Here is a 22,521-nt window from a genome sequence, read left to right on the forward strand (position 1 = left end):
TAAATAAAACGCCCCCTAACAGTATACAAACCCCTGAAAAGGGCATTTGTATGGACATTGCCCTTAAAAGGGCATTCATCTCTTTTTCCTGCCCTTAAAAGGACATTCAGCTCTTTTATGAAATAACCAACCCCTAATCTAAAAATTTAAAACCCACCCCAAGAGGAAAAAAAAATATTACACAAAATAACAAACAAATTATCCAAAATAATAACAATTATTCTTATTCTAATACCCATTTAAAAAAAATCTCACCCCAAAATAAAAAAATGAATCTATAATAAACTTCCAATAGCCCTTAAAAGGGCCTTTTGTAGGGTATTGCCTTAAGTTAAAAACAGCTCTTTTACCTGAAAACAAATAGAAAGTCCCACTAACATTACAAACTCCCACCCAACCAAACCCACACAATAAAAAAAAAACTATCTATAAAAACCTAATCTACCCATTGCCCTGAAAATGGCATTTGTTTGGGCATTGCCTTAAAAGTGCATTTAGCTCTTTTGCATTGCACTGAAAAGGGCATTTAACTCTTTTAAGAATAGCCCAAACCTTAAACTAAAAAAAACCTTAAAAAAACCTAACACTAACCCCTCTTTAAGTACTCACAGTTGCTGAAGTCCTGCTTGAAAGATCGTCACCACAGCGGCTCCATCTTCATCAAGGTGGCTCTATCTTCATCCAGGCGGCATCTTCTATCTTCATCCCGGCAACGCGGAGCGGGTCCATCCTGAAATAATCAGGCATGGAGCATCCTCTACATACGGTCACCGCTGTATACTGAATCTTCAATGCAAGGGAGAATTTCTCATTAAATTAATTATGGGACAGACACACAAAGCCTATTGTGTTACCTTTAATAAAATGTACACACACACTGATAATCACATCATGCTTCAGTACTTACAATATAGAAGTTCATTGCAATCAAAGCTAGTTCCCTTGCGTTCCATTGGGTTTTTGTGTGGTGGTCTTCAGTTATAGCCATTTCCAAAACATCTTTGATATCCCATTTACCTAACTTCTGTCAAATGCATTTAAGCGCTATTGGTAGTTTATTGTAGGCCGTTTTTTTTTTTTTTTGGGTGGGATTTTTTATTTTTATAGGGCTATTAGATTAGGTGTAATTCTTTTTTATTTTTGATAATTTTGTTTATTTTTGGTAATTTAGGCCTAGATTTAGAGTTCGGCGGTAGCCGTCAAAACCAGCGTTAGAGGCTCCTAACGCTGGTTTTGGCCGCCCGCTGGTATTTGGAGTCAGTGATTAAAGGGTCTAACGCTCACTTTACAGCCGCGACTTTTCCATACCGCAGATCCCCCTACGCCATTTGCGTAGCCTATCTTTTCAATGGGATCTTTCTAACGCTGGTATTTAGAGTCGTTTCTGCAGTGAGCGTTAGAGCTCTAACGACAAGATTCCAGCCGCCTGAAAAAAGCAGGAGTTAAGAGCTTTCTGGCTAACGCCGGTTCATAAAGCTCTTAACTACTGTACCCTAAACTACACTAACACCCATAAACTACCTATGTACCCCTAAACCGAGGTCCCCCCACATCGCCGCCACTCGATTAAAATTTTTAACCCCTAATCTGCCGACCGCCACCTACGTTATACTTATGTACCCCAATCTGCTGCCCCTAACCCCGCCGACCCCTATATTATATTTATTAACCCCTAACTTGCCCCACACAACGTCGCCGCAAGCTACTTAAAATAATTAACCCCTAATCTTCCGACCGCAAATCGCCGCCACCTACGTTATCCCTATGTACCCCTAATCTTCTGCCCCTAACATCGCCGACCCCTATGTTATATTTATTAACCCCTAATCTGCCCCCCACAACGTCGCCGACACCTACCTACACTTATTAACCCCTAATCCGCCTCACTAACCCTATCATAAATAGTATTAACCCCTAATCTGCCCTCCCTAACATCGCCGACACCTACCTTCAATTATTAACCCCTAATCTGCCGACCGGAGCTCACCGCTATTCTAATAAATGTATTAACCCCTAAAGCTAAGTCTAACCCTAACACTAACACCCCCCTAAGTTAAATATAATTTTTATCTAACGAAATAAATTAACTCTTATTAAATAAATGATTCCTATTTAAAGCTAAATACTTACCTGTAAAATAAATCCTAATATAGCTACAATATAAATTACATTTATATTATAGCTATTTTAGGATTAATATTTATTTTACAGGTAACTTTGTATTTATTTTAACCAGGTACAATAGCTATTAAATAGTTAAGAACTATTTAATAGTTACCTAGTTAAAATAATTACAAATTTACCTGTAAAATAAATCCTAACCTAAGATATAATTAAACCTAACACTACCCTATCAATAAAATAATTAAATAAACTACCTACAATTACCTACAATTAACCTAACACTACACTATCAATAAATTAATTAAACACAATTGCTACAAATAAATACAATTAAATAAACTATCTAAAGTACAAAAAATAAAAAAGAACTAAGTTACAGAAAATAAAAAAATATTTACAAACATAAGAAAAATATTACAACAATTTTAAACTAATTACACCTACTCTAAGCCCCCTAATAAAATAACAAAGACCCCCAAAATAAAAAATTCCCTACCCTATTCTAAAATACAAAAATTACAAGCTCTTTTACCTTACCAGCCCTGAACAGGGCCCTTTGCGGGGCATGCCCCAAGAAGTTCAGCTCTTTTGCCTGTAAAAGAAAACATACAATACCCCCCCCCCAACATTACAACCCACCACCCACATACCCCTAATCTAACCCAAACCCCCCTTAAATAAACCTAACACTAAGCCCCTGATGATCTTCCTACCTTGTCTTCACCATGCCAGGTTCACCGATCCGTCCTGGCTCCAAGATCTTCATCCAACCCAAGCGGGGGTTGGCGATCCATAATCCGGTGCTCCAAAGTCTTCCTCCTATCCGGCAAGAAGAGGACATCCGGACCGGCAAACATCTTCTCCAAGCGGCATCTTCTATGTTCTTCCATCCGATGACGACCGGCTCCATCTTGAAGACCTCCAGCGCGGATCCATCCTCTTCTTCCGACGACTAGACGACGAATGACGGTTCCTTTAAGGGACGTCATCCAAGATGGCGTCCCTCGAATTCCGATTGGCTGATAGGATTCTATCAGCCAATCGGAATTAAGGTAGGAATTTTCTGATTGGCTGATGGAATCAGCCAATCAGAATCAAGTTCAATCCGATTGGCTGATCCAATCAGCCAATCAGATTGAGCTCGCATTCTATTGGCTGTTCCGATCAGCCAATACAATGCGAGCTCAATCTGATTGGCTGATTGGATCAGCCAATCGGATTGAACTTGATTCTGATTGGCTGATTCCATCAGCCAATCAGAAAATTCCTACCTTAATTCCGATTGGCTGATAGAATCCTATCAGCCAATCGGAATTCGAGGGACGCCATCTTGGATGACGTCCCTTAAAGGAACCGTCATTCGTCGTCTAGTCGTCGGAAGAAGAGGATGGATCCGCGCTGGAGGTCTTCAAGATGGAGCCGGTCGTCATCGGATGGAAGAACATAGAAGATGCCGCTTGGAGAAGATGTTTGCCGGTCCGGATGTCCTCTTCTTGCCGGATAGGAGGAAGACTTTGGAGCACCGGATTATGGATCGCCAACCCCCGCTTGGGTTGGATGAAGATCTTGGAGCCAGGACGGATCGGTGAACCTGGCATGGTGAAGACAAGGTAGGAAGATCATCAGGGGCTTAGTGTTAGGTTTATTTAAGGGGGGTTTGGGTTAGATTAGGGGTATGTGGGTGGTGGGTTGTAATGTTGGGGGGGGGGTATTGTATGTTTTTTTTTACAGGCAAAAGAGCTGAAATTCTTGGGGCATGCCCCGCAAAGGGCCCTGTTCAGGGCTGGTAAGGTAAAAGAGCTTGTAATTTTTGTATTTTAGAATAGGGTAGGGAATTTTTTATTTTGGGGGTCTTTGTTATTTTATTAGGGGGCTTAGAGTAGGTGTAATTAGTTTAAAATTGTTGTAATATTTTTCTTATGTTTGTAAATATTTTTTTATTTTCTGTAACTTAGTTCTTTTTTATTTTTTGTACTTTAGATAGTTTATTTAATTGTATTTATTTGTAGCAATTGTGTTTAATTAATTTATTGATAGTGTAGTGTTAGGTTAATTGTAGGTAATTGTAGGTAGTTTATTTAATTATTTTATTGATAGGGTAGTGTTAGGTTTAATTATAACTTAGGTTAGGATTTATTTTACAGGTAAATTTGTAATTATTTTAACTAGGTAACTATTAAATAGTTCTTAACTATTTAATAGCTATTGTACCTGGTTAAAATAAATACAAAGTTACCTGTAAAATAAATATTAATCCTAAAATAGCTATAATATAAATGTAATTTATATTGTAGCTATATTAGGATTTATTTTACAGGTAAGTATTTAGCTTTAAATAGGAATCATTTATTTAATAAGAGTTAATTTATTTCGTTAGATAAAAATTATATTTAACTTAGGGGGGTGTTAGTGTTAGGGTTAGACTTAGCTTTAGGGGTTAATCCATTTATTAGAATAGCGGTGAGCTCCGATCGGAAGTTTAGGGGTTAATAATTGAAGGTAGGTGTCGGCGATGTTAGGGAGGGCAGATTAGGGGTTAATACTATTTATGATAGGGTTAGTGAGGCGGATTAGGGGTTAATAACTTTATTATAGTAGCGCTCAGGTCCGGTCGGCAGATTAGGGGTTAATAAGTGTAGGCAGGTGTCGGCGACGTTGAGGGGGGCAGATTAGGGGTTAATAAATATAATATAGGGGTCGGCGATGTTAGGGCAGCAGATTAGGGGTACATAGGGATAACGTAGGTGGCGGCGGTTTATGGAGCGGCAGATTAGGGGTTAAAAGTGTAATGCAGGGGTCAGCGATAGCGGGGGCGGCAGATTAGGGGTTAATAAGTGTAAGGCTAGGGGTGTTTAGACTCGGGGTACATGTTAGAGTGTTAGGTGCAGACGTAGGAAGTGTTTCCCCATAGGAAACAATGGGGCTGCGTTAGGAGCTGAACGCTGCTTTTTTGCAGGTGTTAGGTTTTTTTTCAGCTCAAACAGCCCCATTGTTTCCTATGGGAGAATCGTGCACGAGCACGTTTTTGAGGCCGGCCGCGTCCGTAAGCAACTCTGGTATCGAGAGTTGTATTTGCGGTAAAAATGCTCTACGCTCCTTTTTTGGAGCCTAACGCAGCATTTGTTTGAACTCTCGATACCAGAGTTAAATTTATGGTGCGGCCAGAAAAAAACCCGCGGAGCGTTAACAGCCCTTTTACCGCCAAACTCCAAATCTAGCCGTTAGTGTTTGTTATTTTCTGTAATTTAGTATTTTTTTATTGTTTGTAATTAGATACTTTGTAATTTTTAGAGTAGTGTTAGGATTTTTTAATGTGTAATATAGTTTATTCAATTGGTAGTTAGTTTAATAGTTATATTAGTTTAATTGTAAGTTTAAACTTAGTTTTTTTTAATTTCACAGGTAAGGTTTAATTTAATTTAAGATAGGGAAATTGTAATTTTAATATAAAGTTAGGGGGGCATTAGGTGTTACTAGTTTTAAATTACTTTATTGCGATGTGGGGGACTTTTGGTTTAGGGTTTAATAGGTTTATTTAGTATATTTCGTTGTGAGGGGCTTGCGGTTTAGGGCTAATAGGTTTATTATAGTGGCGGCGGAATTAGGGGTTAATAACTTTAGTATAGTGGGGGCGATGTGGACGGATGGCAGATTAGAGGCTAATAATTTTAATGTAGTGTTTGCAATGCAGGAGGGCCTTGGTTTAGGGGTTAATAGGTAGTTTATGGGTGTTTAGTGTACTTTGTTGACCGTTTAGTTATGAGTTTTATGTAACAGTTTTGTAGCGTAAAACTCAAAACTACTGCTCTCAGATGGCGGTACGGATCGTGTCGTTATAGGGTGCAATGCAAGCTTTTTAGTCTCACAGCAAAACTTATCATGGCTGCGCTATGAAAGTCCCATGAAAAAACGTAATTTTCTACTACATTGGTGTATCCGGTCCACGACTTCATCCTTACTTGTGGGATATTCTCAATCCCTACAGGAAGTGGCAAAGAGAGCACACAGCAGAGCTGTCCATATAGCTCCCCTCAGGCTCCGCCCCCAGTCATTCTCTTTGCCGCTCTAACAAGTAGCATCTCCACGGGAGGTTAAAGAGTTTGTGGTGTTAGATTTGTAGTTTTTATTTCTTCTATCAAAAGTTTGTTATTTTAAAATAGTGCCGGCTTGTACTATTTACTCTGAATCAGAAAGTGATGAAGATTTCTGCTGAGAGGAATATGATTTTAGCACCAGTAACTAAAATCCATTGCTGTTCGCACGCAGGACTGTTGAATATCGGAGAACTTCAGTTGGGGGGAACAGTTTGAAGGCTTAACTGCTTCAGGTATGATCAGTCATTTTTCTAACAAGACCAAGTAATGCTAGAAGACTGTCAGAAATCCCCTCTGGGATAGGTAAGCCATTTTTCTCAGACTCTGTATAAAATGATGGCTTAAATTAAGGGCTCAAAGCTGGTTGACACTATTGTGGGCTTAATCGATTGCTTTATTAGCATGATTCAGTATGAATAGGGTGTTTTTGAGACTTTTAAAACACTTGTGAGATTTATTTTGGCGCCTGGCACTTATTTAGACACCTAACCTAGTCAAAAAGGCCCCACCACTCTGGAATCAAGAGGGAGGGGGCCTCCTTTTCGCGCCTCAATTGCGCAGTTGTTTTTGCTAGACAGTTCATGCAGCTTCACGTGGGGAGTCCAGAGACTTCAGAAAGGACTTCAGAGAGGCTTATTTCTTACTCAAATAATCCCTAAGGAATTAAACTTATGTGTGAAGTGTGCTATAGCGTCCAAACAGCTTAAGGACCGTACAGTCACGCTTAGGGATGTAGCCCAAGATGATTCTTTAGCTGAGGGTAGTGAGGATAGTCCGCTATCCTCTTCTTCTGTGTCAACACCAGCTATGCCCGGTACATCTAGCGCACCGATTCCTGTTACCTTGCAACAATTAGCAGCAGTAATGGATAATTCTCTCGCAGCATTTTTATCCAAACTGCCAGCTTTTCCAAGAAAGCGTGATAGCTCAGTTTTAAATACAGAAAATGAGCAAGCAGACGCAGCAGATAATTTATCTGTAGTACCCTCACATCAATCTGACTTTGCGGTGAGGGAGGGCCTGTCTGAGGGAGAAGTTTCTTATACAGGAAAGGTTTCTCAGCAGGCAGAGCCAGATACCATAGCATTTAAATTTAAGTTAGAACACCTCCGCGCCCTGCTTAAGGAGGTCCTAGCTACACTTGATGATTGTGACCCTTTGGTGGTCCCAGAAAAATTGTGTAAAATGGACACATTCTTAGAGGTCCCAGTACACACTGATGCGTTTCCGATACCTAAGAAGGTGGCGGATATCGTGACTAGGGAGTGGGAGAGACCAGGTGTACCTTTTGTTCCCCCTCCTATATTTAAGAAAATGTTCCCCATTGTTTACCCAAGACGGGACGCGTGGCAGACGGTCCCTAAGGTAGAGGGGGCAGTTTCAACACTAGCTAAGCGCACGACTATACCAATAGAAGACAGTTGCGCTTTCAAAGATCCTATGGATAAAAAATTAGAAGGTTTACTTAAGAAAATTTTTGTTCAACAAGGTTTTCTTCTTCAACCAATTTCTTGCATTATTCCTGTAACCACTGCAGCGGCTTTTTGGTTTAAGGAACTAGAAAACTCGCTCCAGAAGGAGACTTCTTATGTTGAAGTCATGGACAGAATTCACGCCCTGAAGTTGGCTAATTCTTTCATTACAGATGCCGCTTTTCAGGTAGCTAAATTAGCGGCGAAAAATTCTGTTTTTGCAATCGTGGCGCGCAGAGCGCTTTGGCTAAAATCTTGGTCGGCGGATGTGTCGTCCAAAACAAAATTGCTTAATATTCCTTTCAAGGGTAAGACCCTATTCGGGCCAGAGTTGAAAGAAATTATTTCAGCTATCACTGGGGGAAAGGGCCATGCCCTCCCACAAGATAGACCTTTCAATGCTAAAAATAAGTCTAATTTTCGTTCCTTTCGCAATTTCAGGAACGGACCTGCTTCTACCTCTACAGCCACTAGGCAAGAGGGTAATGCATCCCAGCCCAAACAAGCATGGAAACCATTGCAAGGCTGGAACAAGGGTAAACAGGCCAAGAAGCCTGCTGCTGCTACCAAGACAGCATGAAAGGATAGCCCCCGATCTGGGACCAGATCTAGTTGGGGGCAGACTTTCTCTCTTTGCTCAGGCTTGGGCAAGAGATGTTCCGGACCCCTGGGCGCTACAAATTGTCTCTCAGGGGTATCTTCTGGAATTCAAGGACCTTCCTCCAAGAGGAACGTTCCACATGTCTTGCTTATCTTTAGACCAGATAAAGAGACAGGCCTTCTTACGTTGCGTAGAAGACCTTCTAAAAATAGGAGTGATACACCCAGTTCCAACAGCAGAACAAGGACTGGGTTTTTACTCCAACCAGTTTGTAGTTCCCAAAAAGGAAGGAACTTTCAGGCCAATCCTGGATTTAAAAATCCTAAACAAATTCCTCAGAGTTCCATCATTCAAAATGGAAACCATTCGGACAATTTTACCAATGATTCAGGAGGGTCAATATATGACTACCGTGGACTTAAAGGATGCGTACCTGCATATTCCTATCCACAAAGATCACCATCAGTTCCTGAGGTTCGCCTTTCTGGACAAGCATTACCAATTCGTAGCCCTTCCCTTCAGATTGGCCACTGCTCCCAGAATTTTCACAAAAGTGCTAGGGTCCCTTTTAGCGGTGCTAAGACCAAGGGGCATTGCAGTAGTACCTTACCTAGATGACATCTTAATACAAGCGTCGTCCTTTCAAAAAGCAAAGGCTCATACGACACTTGTCGAGTTCTTCATACCATTCCTCAACCCTCCGTAGCTCAGTGCATGGAGGTAATAGGACTAATGGTTGTGGCAATGGACATGGTTCCTTTTGCTCGAATTCATTTAAGACCACTGCAATTGTGCATGCTCAAACAGTGGAATGGGGATTATGCAGATTTGTCTCCCCAGATACAAATGGACCAGAAAACCAGAGACTCACTCCTCTGGTGGTTGTCTCAGGATCACCTGTCTCAGGGAATGAGTTTCCGAAGACCGTAGTGGATCATTGTCACGACCGACGCCAGCCTCTTAGGCTGGGGTGCGGTCTGGGAGTCCCTGAAAGCTCAAGGTCTATGGTCTCGGGAAGAATCTCTTCTCCCGATAAACATTTTGGAATTGAGATCGATATTCAATGCGCTCCAGGCCTGGCCTCAACTAGTGGAGGCCAAATTCATCAGATTTCAGCCGGACAACATGACGAATGTAGCGTACATCAATCATCAGGGAGGAACAAAGAGTTTCCTGGCGATGAGGGAGGTATCCAAGATCATCAAATGGGCAGAGGATCACTCCTGCCATCTATCAGCAATTCACATCCCAGGAGTGGACAACTGGGAAGCGGATTATCTGAGTCGTCAGACTTTCCATCCGGGGGAGTGGGAACTTCACCCGGAGGTTTTTGCCCAGTTAACTCAACTATGGGGCCTTCCAGATCTGGATCTGATGGCGTCACATAAGAACTCAAAAGTTCCACGTTACGGGTCCAGGTCCAGGGATCCCAAGGCGACATTTGTAGATGCCTTAGTGACGCCTTGGTCGTTCAATCTAGCTTATGTCTTTCCACCGTTTCCTCTTCTCCCCCGGCTAGTAGCCAGGATCAAACAGGAGAAGGCTTCGGTAATTCTGATAGCTCCTGCGTGGCCACGCAGGACTTGGTATGCAGACCTGGTGAATATGTCATCGGTTCCACCATGGAAACTACCTTCGAGGCAGGACCTTCTAATCCAAGGTCCATTCAAACATCCAAACCTAGTTTCTCTGCAACTGACTGCTTGGAGATTGAACGCTTGATTCTAGCTAAGCGTGGGTTTTCGGAATCAGTTATAGATACTCTGATCCAGGCTAGAAAGCCTGTCACCAGGAAAATTTACCATAAAATATGGTGGAAATATCTTTGCTGGTGCGAATCCAAGGGTTACTCATGGAGTAAGATTAGGATTCCAAGGTTACTATCCTTTCTCCAAGAAGGATTGGAGAAAGGTTTGTCAGCTAGTTCCTTAAAAGGACAGATATCTGCTCTGTCTGTTTTGTTACACAAGCGTCTGGCAGCAGTGCCAGATGTTCAGGCGTTTGTACAGGCTTTAGTCAGAATCAAGCCTGTCTACAGACCTGTGGCTCCTCCATGGAGTCTAAATTTAGTTCTTTCAGTTCTTCAAGGGGTTCCGTTTGAACCTCTACATTCCATAGATATCAAGTTACTATCTTGGAAAGTTTTGTTTTTGGTAGCTATTTCTTCTGCTAGAAGAGTTTCTGAATTGTCTGCTTTGCAGTGTAATTCACCCTATCTGGTGTTCCATACAGATAAGGTCGTTTTACGTACGAAACCTGGTTTTCTTCCAAAAGTGGTTTCCAATAAGAATATTAACCAGGAAATAGTTGTTCCTTCTCTGTGTCCTAATCCAGTTTCTAACAAGGAACGTCTGTTACACAACCTTGATGTGGTTCGTGCTTTGAAGTTTTATCTAAAGGCAACTAAAGACTTCAGACAAACATCGTCCTTGTTTGTCGTCTATTCTGGCAAGAGGAGAGGTCAAAAAGCGACTGTGACCTCTCTGTCTTTCTGGCTGAAAAGCATCATCTGATTGACTTATGAGACTGCTGGAAGGCAGCCTCCTGAACGAATTACAGCTCACTCTACTAGAGCTGTGGCTTCCACATGGGCTTTCAAGAATGAGGCTTCTGTTGAACAGATCTGTAAGGCAGCGACTTGGTCCTCACTGCATACATTTACCAAATTTTACAAATTCGATACTTTTGCTTCTTGGGAGAAAGGTTTTGCAAGCAGTGGTGCCTTCCGTTTAGGTTACCTGACTTGTTCCCTCCCTTCATCTGTGTCCTAAAGCTTTGGTATTGGTTCCCACAAGTAAGGATGAAGCCATGGACCGGATACACCAATGTAGGAGAAAACAGAATTTATGTTTACCTGATAAATTTCTTTCTCCTACGGTGTATCCGGTCCACGGCCCACCCTGGCATTTTGGTCAGGTTTAAATTTATTTTTGTAAACTACAGTCACCACTGCACCCTATGGTTCTCCTTTTTCTCTTAACCATCGGTCGAATGACTGGGGGGGCGGAGCCTGAGGGGAGCTATATGGACAGCTCTGCTGTGTGCTCTCTTTGCCACTTCCTGTAGGGATTGAGAATATCCCACAAGTAAGGATGAAGCCGTGGACCGGATACACCGTAGGAGAAAGAAATTTATCAGGTAAACATAAATTCTGTTTTTACAAGTGCGGGACTGACGTTGCATTACAGGCTAAAAGACTATAAAAAAAAAAGCTATACCGACAAGACTGTAATGGCTGCGGTGCTGTTTTAACGCTGAAATTACTATTTTTTCAGCGTTAAAACACGAACGCACAACTTGTAATCTAGGTGATAGACCATTAATATTAACAAACATCTTACATTATAGGATTAAAGCAATTAAAAGAACATATTTTTCAAAGTTAAAAAAACATACAACTCCTGTAATCCAGCATTTAGTTCCTGACGGGCTGTCTCTAACATTAGTCATTATTAATACTATGGTAGTAATGGACAAATTAATGATCAGATTTCCTTTCCATCATTACAAACACAGGAGCTTATTATCCAAGCAATATAACTCACCCCCCCCCCCCAATTCCTGCATTTTTTTTCTTGTGCCAAATGGCATGAACGAATAAACACATCTATTTCGTCAAGCAATCATTCATTTTTCATTCATTTTGTCCAATATTGTATTTGGCTGTTTGTATATCAAATGACTCAATGAATTAGCCAATTGTAAAGAATTTGTATTTGTCGAAGCCTGAATGCACAGCTCTAGTGTAAATGTTGCATCTTTATATATAGCTGCATTTGAAGAATACAGATTTGATAGTTTTATTTAAAAAGTTAGAAAAGTTCATGTGTGCTGTTGGATCTATAAAGCTATATACTGTGTATATATATATATATGTGTGTGTGTGTATATAGATTTTATATGGAGAGTGTGGATGTTCTGATATAATATGGGAGAGAATGTGCATTGAAAAGAGAAAATGTCACTAATTTTACAGAATTTCTCATTAAATTAATTATGGGACAGACACACAAAGCCTATTGTGTTACCTTTAATATAATGTACACACACATTTATAATCACATCATGCTTCAGTACTAACAATATAGAACTTAAATGCAATCAAAGCTAGTTCCCTTGCATTCCATTGGGTTTTTGTGTGGTGGTCTCCAGTTATAGCCATTTCCAAAACATCTTTGATATCCCATTTACCTAACTTCTGTCAAATGCATTTAGGCAACGTAAACACTCCTATACTTTTGTATGGTGAAAATGTTATGGAGCTATTCTAATCAATCAGAAACCATGTATTAGTTTTTTTCCTAAGATATGGTGAGTCCACGGCTTGAGTAATTACTGTTGGGAATACCACCCCCGGTCAGCAGGAGGGGGCAAAGAGCACCACAACCAAATGCCAAGTATCACTCCCTTACCCACAACCCCCAGTCTCTTTGTCTTAGGTGCTTGGAGGAGGTGAAGTTTAGGTGGCTGAAGAAAAATGTTGATTTAATCTACAAGCAAGTTTTGGGGTATAGCCGTATTCCACGTCATTCCTTGCAGTCGGGTAGTGGTGGCTTTAAAGCAGTTAGGAACTTGTAAAGAGGTCTTTACTGCATTTTCCTAACAATTGCTGCCCTAGTTTAGAAAGCCAGAGTTGGCTACTCTGTTCTTTCTTTTTCAACGGTCTCTGTAAGGAACTGTGTCCTCTCATACCTTGTAACTGTCTACATGCCGGACAGCGGAGCAGGTAAATGCTTTTTCTTCCAGTTGGGGAAACCATGCACTTAACAAATTAAAAACACTGCTTTTTAAATTGGGACATAAATAATCCTGTTGTATGGGTTACACTGGGGCATGAAGCAGGCACTGTAGCATGTGTGAGACTAACATTTAAACTGTTTTAAAAAGAAAGGGTAAAATGTTTTTATTAGGCTTTATTTTATGACACATATTTACTTGATAAAACAATACAAGTTTAAACTTAAAGTAAGGCTGAAATTTCTATATCAGCAACTTATTCATTTTCCCTTTGCTTTAAAATAAAACAATGCAACATTTTAAACTGTCCAGTTTGAAAAACTGGTTATTTCTGGTACTCAGTGTACCAGGAATTTATTTTTAGTGCCTCTCTGTGTCGCAGCAGTAATTTGAGCTTGGCAGTTGCGGTCAAATTACCGGCTTTACTTCATAACGTTGTTTTTCTCCATTTCTGGTTGATCTGGTCTTAATTGGTAGCGATAACTCACCTCAGTAATTGAGGTGTGGGGTTGCCTGAGGGGTATTTAAGAAGTTTATTTGATGTATATTAAATGTTTTTTCTTAACTTTTCTCACATAATTTTAGCTGGGGATCGATCCTAATTTGGGATAATAAAATTTAAAGTGTATTTTTACCTTGGTTTATTGAATATTAAAATCTTTGAAACTTATCTGTACAAGTTTACTTACTGTTTCACATCATGTCTGATATAGAGCAAGAGCCTGCTCTCATGAATTCATGCTTATTATGTTTAGATGCACAAATTGCAGCTCCTATGCAATTTTGTTCTTCATGTGTCAAGAAAACCTTGCAAAATAAAAGTAAAATTGTTAAGCCTAATGTCTCTCAGGATGATGCTGTTAAAATAATACCTCAGCTTTCTCCTGCTACGTCCCAAACCTCAATGGCATCACATGCAGTGCCCTGTGGTTCCTCTATAACTCCTAGTGGAGTTTATTTAAAAGGAGAAATTGCTGCCCAGGTATCTTCAGCGGTATCTGCGGCATTAGCTGCCATTCTCAGATCACAGGGAAAATGCCATTTTACGGGTTGTTAGACTAGGAGCTAAAACTTCTAGTTTTGCTGTCCTAGCCTGCAGGGCATTATGGGTAAAATCCTGGTCTGCAGACATTTCCTCTAAAGTCAAGCTTCGGGCGATTCCTTACAAGGGCAAAACCTTGTTTTGACCCGGTTTGGCAGAAATTATCTCTGATATTATGAGTGGAAAGGGGTCTTTTCTACCTCAAGATAAGAAGAATATGCCTAAAGAATGTCAGAGTAATTTTTGTTCCTTTCATAACTTCAGAGGAAAGCCTTCCCCTTCTTCTTCCAAGCAGGAACAAACAAAGTCTTTTTGGAAATACAATCAGTCTTGGAACAAGGTGAAACAATCAAAGAAACCCGCAGCTGATTTCAAATCCGCATGAAGGGTTTCCCCCTGATCCGGGATCGGATCAGGTGGGGGGCAGACTTTCTCAGTTCTCTCAAGCCTGGATATGAGATGTCCCAGATCCCTGGACTGTGGACATAGTATCCCATGGGTTACAAATTGGAATTCAAGACTTTTCCTCCCAGAGGCAGATTCCATCTCTCAAGATTATCTGCAGACTAGATAAAGAGAGAGGCGTTATTTAAATTTATACATTATCTTTCCTCCCTGGGAGTGATAGTGCCAGTTCCAGTGCATGAACAGGGTCTCGGGTTCTACTCCAACCTATTTGTGGTTCCCAAAAAAGAGGGAACTTTCCGTCTCATTCTAGACTTGAAGTGTCTAAAAAAGTTTCTCAAAGTTCCATCCTTTTAAGATGGAGACTATACGCTCCATTCTTCCTTTAGTACAAGAGGGTCAGTTCATGACAACCATAGACCTAAAATATTGCATATCCTCATGTTCCTATTCACAGATTAATGAGATTTGCCTTTCTGGACAAACATTTCCAGTTCCTGGCCCTTCAATTTGGTCTAGCCACGGCTCCCAGAATTTTTCAAAGGTTATGGGGGCTCTTTTGGCAGTTATCCGTTCTCGTGGAATTGCTGTAGCACCCTACCTGGATGACATATTGGTTCAGGTGCCATATTTTCAATAAGCAAAATCACACACAGAGATATTGTTGTTTTTTCTTTGTTCCCACGGATGGAATGTGAATCTGGAAAAAGGCTCCCTTTCCCCTGCTACAAGAGTAATGTTCTTAGGGACCATAATAGATTTTCTATTGATGAAGATTTTTCTGACAGAGGTCAGGAAAAACAAAATAATTTCCTCTTGTCTCTCACTTCAGGCTACTGCTTATCCTTCAGTGGCTCGATGTATGGAGGTAATCGGTCTGATGGTGGCTTCCATGGACATCATTCCTTTTTCTAAATTTCAGAGCGCTCTTCAGTTGGGCATATTCAGAAAATGGAATGGTGACCACGCCTATCTATCTCAGAGAATAGAGTTATATCAGTCGTCAAGGGACTCTCTCCCGTGGATTTCTCAGGAACATCTGTCTCAGGGCACATGCTTCCTGGGTAATCATGACCACAGACGCCAGCCTGCTGGGCTAGGGAGCAGTTTGGAACTAGTTAAAAGCTCAGGGCTTTGGACTCGGGAGGAGTCTGCTCTTTCCGTCAACATCATGGAGTTGAGGGCAATTTACAATGCTTTATTAGCTTGGCCTCAGTTGTCCTCAGCCCAGATTCTTCAGTGGGCAGAGACCCATAATTGCTGTCTATCTGCCATCCGCATTTCAAGAGTAGATAACTGGGAAGCAGATTTTCTGAGCAGACAGACCTTTCATCCCGGGGAGTGGGAACTCCATCCGGAGGTGTTTTCCAGCTTAGTCCTCAAATAGGGGGTGCTGGAATTGGATCTGATGGGGTCCCATCAGAACACCAAGCTTCCAAGGTACGGTTCAAGGTCAAGAGATCCGCAGGCCGTTATGATAGATGCTTTGGCGGTTCCTTGGGTTTTCAGGTTGGCATACCTGTTTCCTCTGTTTGCTCTCCTTCTACGAGTCATTGCTCGTATCAAACAGGAGAGGGCGTTGGTTATTCTAATAGCCCCTGTGTGGCCTCACAGGATCTGGTTTGCAGACCCAGTGGAGATGTCATCTCTCCCACCTTGGAGACTACCTCTGAGAAAGGACCTCCTGATTCAGGGTCCCTTCCTTCATCCAAATCTCGTTTCTCTGAAGCTGACTACTTGGAGATTGAACGCTTAATTCTGTCTAAGGGTGGTTTTTGAGACCATGATTCAGGCTCGCAAGCCTGTTACTAGAAAGATTTACCATAAGATATGGCGTAAATATCTTTATTGGTATGAATCCAAGGGCTACTCTTGGAGTAGAATTATAATTCCTAGACTGTTATCTTTTCTTCAGGAAGGCCTGGAGAAGGGATTGTCAGTCAGTACCCTGAAGGGTCAGATTTCTGCTTTATCAGTTTTACTGCATAAACGTTTGGCAGATGTGCCAGATATGCAATCTTTTTGTCAGGCCTTGGTCAAAATTAGGCTTGTCTTTAAGTCTGTTGCTCCTCCTTGGAGCCTTAACCTTGTTCTTAAAGTTTTACAGCTGGCTCCGTATAAGCCTTTGCATTCCATAGACATTAAATTGTTATCTTGGAAGGTTTCTTGTTGCTATCTCTTCTGCTCTTCTTATTGTTCATGCCGATAAGGTGGTTCTTCATACTAAGTTAGGTTTCCTTCCTAAGGTCTAATAGAAATATCAATCAGGACATTGTTGTTCCCTCGCTGTGTCCTAATCCTTCTTCTTCCAAAGAACGTTTGTTACACAATTTCTACTAACAGGCGACAGGATTTTCGCCAGTCCTCTGCCCTCTTTGTCTGTTTCTCTGGGAAACTTAAAGGTCAGAAAGCGACTGCTACTACTCTTTCTTTTTGGTTACGAAGTATAATTCGTTTGGCTTATGAGACTGTTGCACAGCAGCCTCCTCAGAGAATTATGGCTCATTACACAAGAGCTGTTTCATCTTCTTGGGCTTTCAAAAATGAAGCTTCTGTGGAACAAATTTGCAAGGCTGCAACTTGGTCTTCTCTACATACTTTTTCCATATTTTCCAAATTGGATATTTTTGTGCTCGCTTTGGCCTCTTTTGGGAGAAAGGTTCTTCAAGCGGTGGTGCCTTCTGTTTAGGATTGCCTGTCTTGTTCTTCCCTATGTATCTGTGTCCTCTAGCTTGGGTATTGGTTCCCAACAGTAATTACTCAAGCCGTGGACTCACCATATCTTAGGAAAGAAAAACAAAATTTATGCTTACCTGATAAATTTATTTCCGGATATGGTGAGTCCACTGCCCCACCCTTTATTTTAAGACGGTTTCTCTTTTGACTATAACCTTGTGTTACTCCTTTTTCTCCATTTCCCTTTGGTCTAAAGACTGGGGGTTGTTGGTGTGGGAGTGAAACTTGGCTCTTTGCCTCCTCCTGCTGGCTGGGGGTGGTATTCCCAACAGTAATTACTCAAGCTGTGGACTCACCATATCCAGAAATAAATACATTTATCAGGTAAGCATAAATTTTGGTTTTTTTGGGTGGTTTTTGTCAACTTTTTTTTTACTTTTCAAATTCTTAGACCTACTGAAAACAAATATTTGCACGTGCTCAATTCACATAAAGTTCAAATTAAACTTTTTAAACTATGAAACTTGTACAAAAAAAATAAATATTATAATGTGTGTTAATTTATGATTGCAATGACGTGTTTGGAAGTTTAGCATGTTAATTATAACATGTATAAAAAATATATGAAGTTGGGGCGGAGCCTGGCTGCTGCCATAAGTGCAGCGTATTTCTGGTGCTTTGCAATAGGGATCCTAACTAAACTATGAAATCCTTAGTATAAGCTTATAAAATACTCAACATACAGTAGCTAAAAATCCGGAGACTATCTGGTACCTTTCCGATCCACTAGACACACCGGATGATGGTATAGCGGAGGAGCTTCGACACATGCAGTCAATGGCCGTGATAGACATAGAGACTGAAGTGAATCCGACGCCATAATCACTCTACACGAGTGCCGGAAACAAACAAACAAGCAGCAGAGAACTCACTATGCCCACTTAAGCACAGCAAAACTTATCCCACCATGCAGCATCGTAGTCAATGAGCCACTACTGCGATATATCCAGAACAGAGTCACCACCATCTTAGGCCTTCTTACATCACAAGACTACACAGATTCCCAGACATAGATGTACATCACACTTGGGAAGTAGCCTCTAGATTTGCACCAGTAAACATGGAATCAAGGCAACTATATTGCAATAACCTCAGCATATGAAAGACATATATTCATAATTTGGGCCAAATCTGGCAAATATTCCTTACTGACACTGATTCAACATATCTGTGCCTAAAAATAATAATAATACATAAATAAAAAAAGAGGTATAAACTAAGCCACCTGGCATCACACAAGCTATATCGCTTAACTCCATAATAGAACATTGGGAGGTGAGGTCACAGAGACTTGTACCTCTATAACCACTGTACGTTGAGAACCTATAGTCAATAAAGGACACATAGACAAAAATTTAAAGCATACATATAGATACCTTTACAACTAAACTGATCTTATATTACTATATATGAGCCACATTGCCTTTCTTAATCTACCAAGGTTAACGACTTAATACTATCCTGCAAAACCTTACAAGGTAAACCAGAAATAGGCGACAAACCTCTTGACCTTAAATGGTAAAAGGCACAATTGTATCTCACTCATATAACCCTGCCTTATAAACATGGCCACCAGAAGAACTACAAAACAAGACAAACCCTCCAAGCCCTCATTAGGGAAGTCTCTTACTATGTCATCCTATATTCAGGGCTTAGATTCCTCTGACATCAGAAACAAAAGGCTTTCTGTGGATCCCCAGATCAACACAGACTCCAGCTCGCTGCTAGATGAAGTACACATGTCTTCATCAATATTACAAGACCTGCCTTCTAAACAAGATATTGCAGACATTGTCCGCACTTGCATAAGGGAAGAGCTTGCAGGATGAAACAAGACATCCACACTTTGGGGTTTCAAATAGAATCCTTAGAAAACTGCCAAGCAGAAATTAAGGACGATGTGCAGAATCTAACTGACCAAGTCACACAACATCAAGAAACTATCTCCTCATAGAATCTCCTTTAGAAGATAGAACATACGAATTAGAGGAGTCCCTGAACGTGTTCTTCCTCGAGACTTTCCTGTCTATCTACAAACATTTCAACAGATAAAATACTCCACTTGTACTACAGAGATACAATGGGTAAGGGCTCACAGGTCACTTAGACATAAACCACCTGATACAGCCCCACCAAGGGACATAATCATTTGTTTCAAGAATTTCTTAGAAAAATAAATGCTCATGAACCATTCAAGGAAATTACAGCCAGTCTGCTACTGAGGCAATGTCTTATAGTTTTATCAAGACTTATCCTTCCAAACATTGCAAAGGAGAAAAGAGTTCACGCCTCTCACTACACTCTTGCGCAACAAAAAGATCACTTATCGCTGGGGCTTCCCTACTCAGGTTTGGGTACTTCGAAACAACACCCGTCTGATTTGCAGAACGTCTGAAGACATCACCTCCTTCTGTAAAACACTGGGAATAGATCCCCCACCAGAACCTGAACCATCAAATACTTCCTCAATACTACCCTCCAGAAGAAACAAAGACCATCCACTTCTTGAACACTGTTGCTAATAAAAAAGACAAAACCAATACGTCACCTAGGTTGACAACCAGCCTTTCAAAATCTACACGCCTGACACAGGACATGCCAGATACAATAAACACTACAAGACGACACTGGTGCTTCGATTTGAATTTCTTCAGAAATCTGTCAACTGTGTATTGTATACAACATCTACACATAAACTATTTCCATTTAAAGGTTTAGCAATCTAATAATCTGTAAAGTTTTATAACTAAATATTCTCTTAAAGCCCTAGAGTAGATAGTAGCTGCAATGCTTAACTATAAAGAACAGAGTCCTCTGGTTAATCCCCTCAATAGATCCGCAACAAGCAGCAGAGAACTCACTATGCCCACTTAAGCACAGCAAAACTTATCCCACCATGCAGCATCGTAGTCAATGAGCCACTACTGCAATATATCCAGAACAGAGTCGCCGCCATCTTAGGCCTTCTTATATCACAAGACTACACAGATTCCAAGACATAGAGGGACATCACACTTGGGAAGTAGCCTCTAGATTTGCACCAGTAAACATGGAATCAAGGCAACTATATTGCAATAACCTCAGCATATGAAAGACATATATTCATAATTTGGGCCAAATCTGGCAAATATTCCTTACGTCCACTGATTCAACATATCTGTGCCTAAAAATAATAATAATACATAAATAAAAAAAAAGGTATAAACTAAGCCACCTGGCATCACACAAGCTATATCGCTAAACTCCATAATAGAACATTGGGAGATGAGGTCACAGAGACTTGTACCTCTATAACCACTGTACGTTGAGAACCTATAGTCAATAAAGGACACATAGACAAAAATTTAAAGCATACATATAGATACCTTTACAACTAAACTGATCTTATATTACTATATATGAGCCACATTGCCTTTCTTAATCTACCAAGGTTAACGACTTAATACTATCCTGCAAAACCTTACAAGGTAAACCAGAAATAGGTGACAAACCTCTTGACCTTAAATAGTAAAAGGCACAATTGTATCTCACTCATATAACCCTGCCTTATAAACATGGCCACCAGAAGAACTACAAAACAAGACAATCCCTCCAAGCCCTCATTAGGGAAGTCTCTTACTATGTCATCCTATATTCAGGGCTTAGGTTCCTCTGACATCAGAAACAAAAGGCTTTCTGCGGATCCCCAGATCAACACAGACTCCAGCTCGCTGCTAGATGAAGTACACATGTCTTCATCAATATTACAAGACCTGCCTTCTAAACAAGATATTGCAGACATTGTCCGCACTTGCATAAGGGAAGAGCTTGCAGGATGAAACAAGACATCCACACTTTGGGGTTCCAAATAGAATCCTTAGAAAACTGCCAAGCAGAAATTAAGGACGATGTGCAGAATCTAACTGACCAAGTCACACAATATCAAGAAACTATCTCCTCATAGAATCTTCTTTAGAAGATAGAACATACTAATTAGAGGAGTCCCTGAAAGTGTTCTTCCTCGAGACTTTCCTGTCTATCTACACACATTTCAACAGATAAAATACTCCACTTGTACTACAGAGATACAATGGGTAAGGGCTCACAGGTCACTTAGACATAAACCACCTGATACAGCCCCACCAAGGGACATAATCATTTGTTTCAAGAATTTCCTTTTACTACAGAGATACAATGGGTAAGGGCTCACAGGTCACTTAGACATAAACCACCTGATACAGCCCCACCAAGGGACATAATCATTTGTTTCAAGAATTTCTTAGAAAAATAAATGCTCATGAACCATTCAAGGAAATTACAGCCAGTCCGCTACTGAGGCAATGTCTTATAGTTTTATCAAGACTTATCCTTCCAAACATTGCAAAGGAGAAAAGAGTTCACGCCTCTCACTACACTCTTGCGCAACAAAAAGATCACTTATCGCTGGGGCTTCCCTACTCAGGTTTGGGTACTTCGAAACAACACCCGTCTGATTTGCAGAACATCTGAAGACATCACCTCCTTCTGCAAAACACTGGGAATAGATCCCCCACCAGAACCTGAACCATCAAATACTTTCTCAATACTACCCTCCAGAAGAAACAAAGACCATCCACTTCTTGGAACACTGTTGCTGATAAAACAGACAAAACCAATACGTCACCTAAGTTGACAACCAGCCCTTCAAAATCTACACGCCTGACACAGGACATGCCAGATACAATAAACACTACAAGATGACACTGGTGCTTCAATTTGAATTTCTTCAGAAATCTGTCAGCTGGGTATTGTATACAACATCTACACATAAACTATTTCCATTTAAAGGTTTAGCAATCTAATAATCTGTAAAGTTTTATAACTAAATATTCTCTTAAAGCCCTAGAGTAGATAGTAGCTGCAATGCTTAACTATAAAGAACAGAGTCCTCTGGTTAATCCCCTCAATAGATCTGCAACTGTTACACGCCAATGAGTATTGCTACATAATAGGAGAAATCACGTTGGGAATAGATTATCCATATTTCATGCTTGTAGTAGAAACAAACCAGACCCACTTAATGGTTAAATGCTCCCCAGAACAGCTTCTAATCCAAAAACTATGTATACAGGTTACCTAAATTTCAATATCCTTGAAGAAAACTTGTCCAGGATACATGTCTCTTAACAAAGTATATCTTCTCATAGGACTTGCTATGCAGATTCCCCCATAAACTGCTCTCAATATAGCCTATATTAGGAAGAGAGTCTTTTACTTGTTTGATTTGTTCAATATGTATTGTTTCTTTATATTGTTATACTTGTTTTAAATGTTATTCATAATAGAAACATG

Source organism: Bombina bombina, chromosome 6 (assembly GCF_027579735.1).
Source record: "Bombina bombina isolate aBomBom1 chromosome 6, aBomBom1.pri, whole genome shotgun sequence".
Lineage (NCBI taxonomy): Eukaryota > Metazoa > Chordata > Amphibia > Anura > Bombinatoridae > Bombina > Bombina bombina.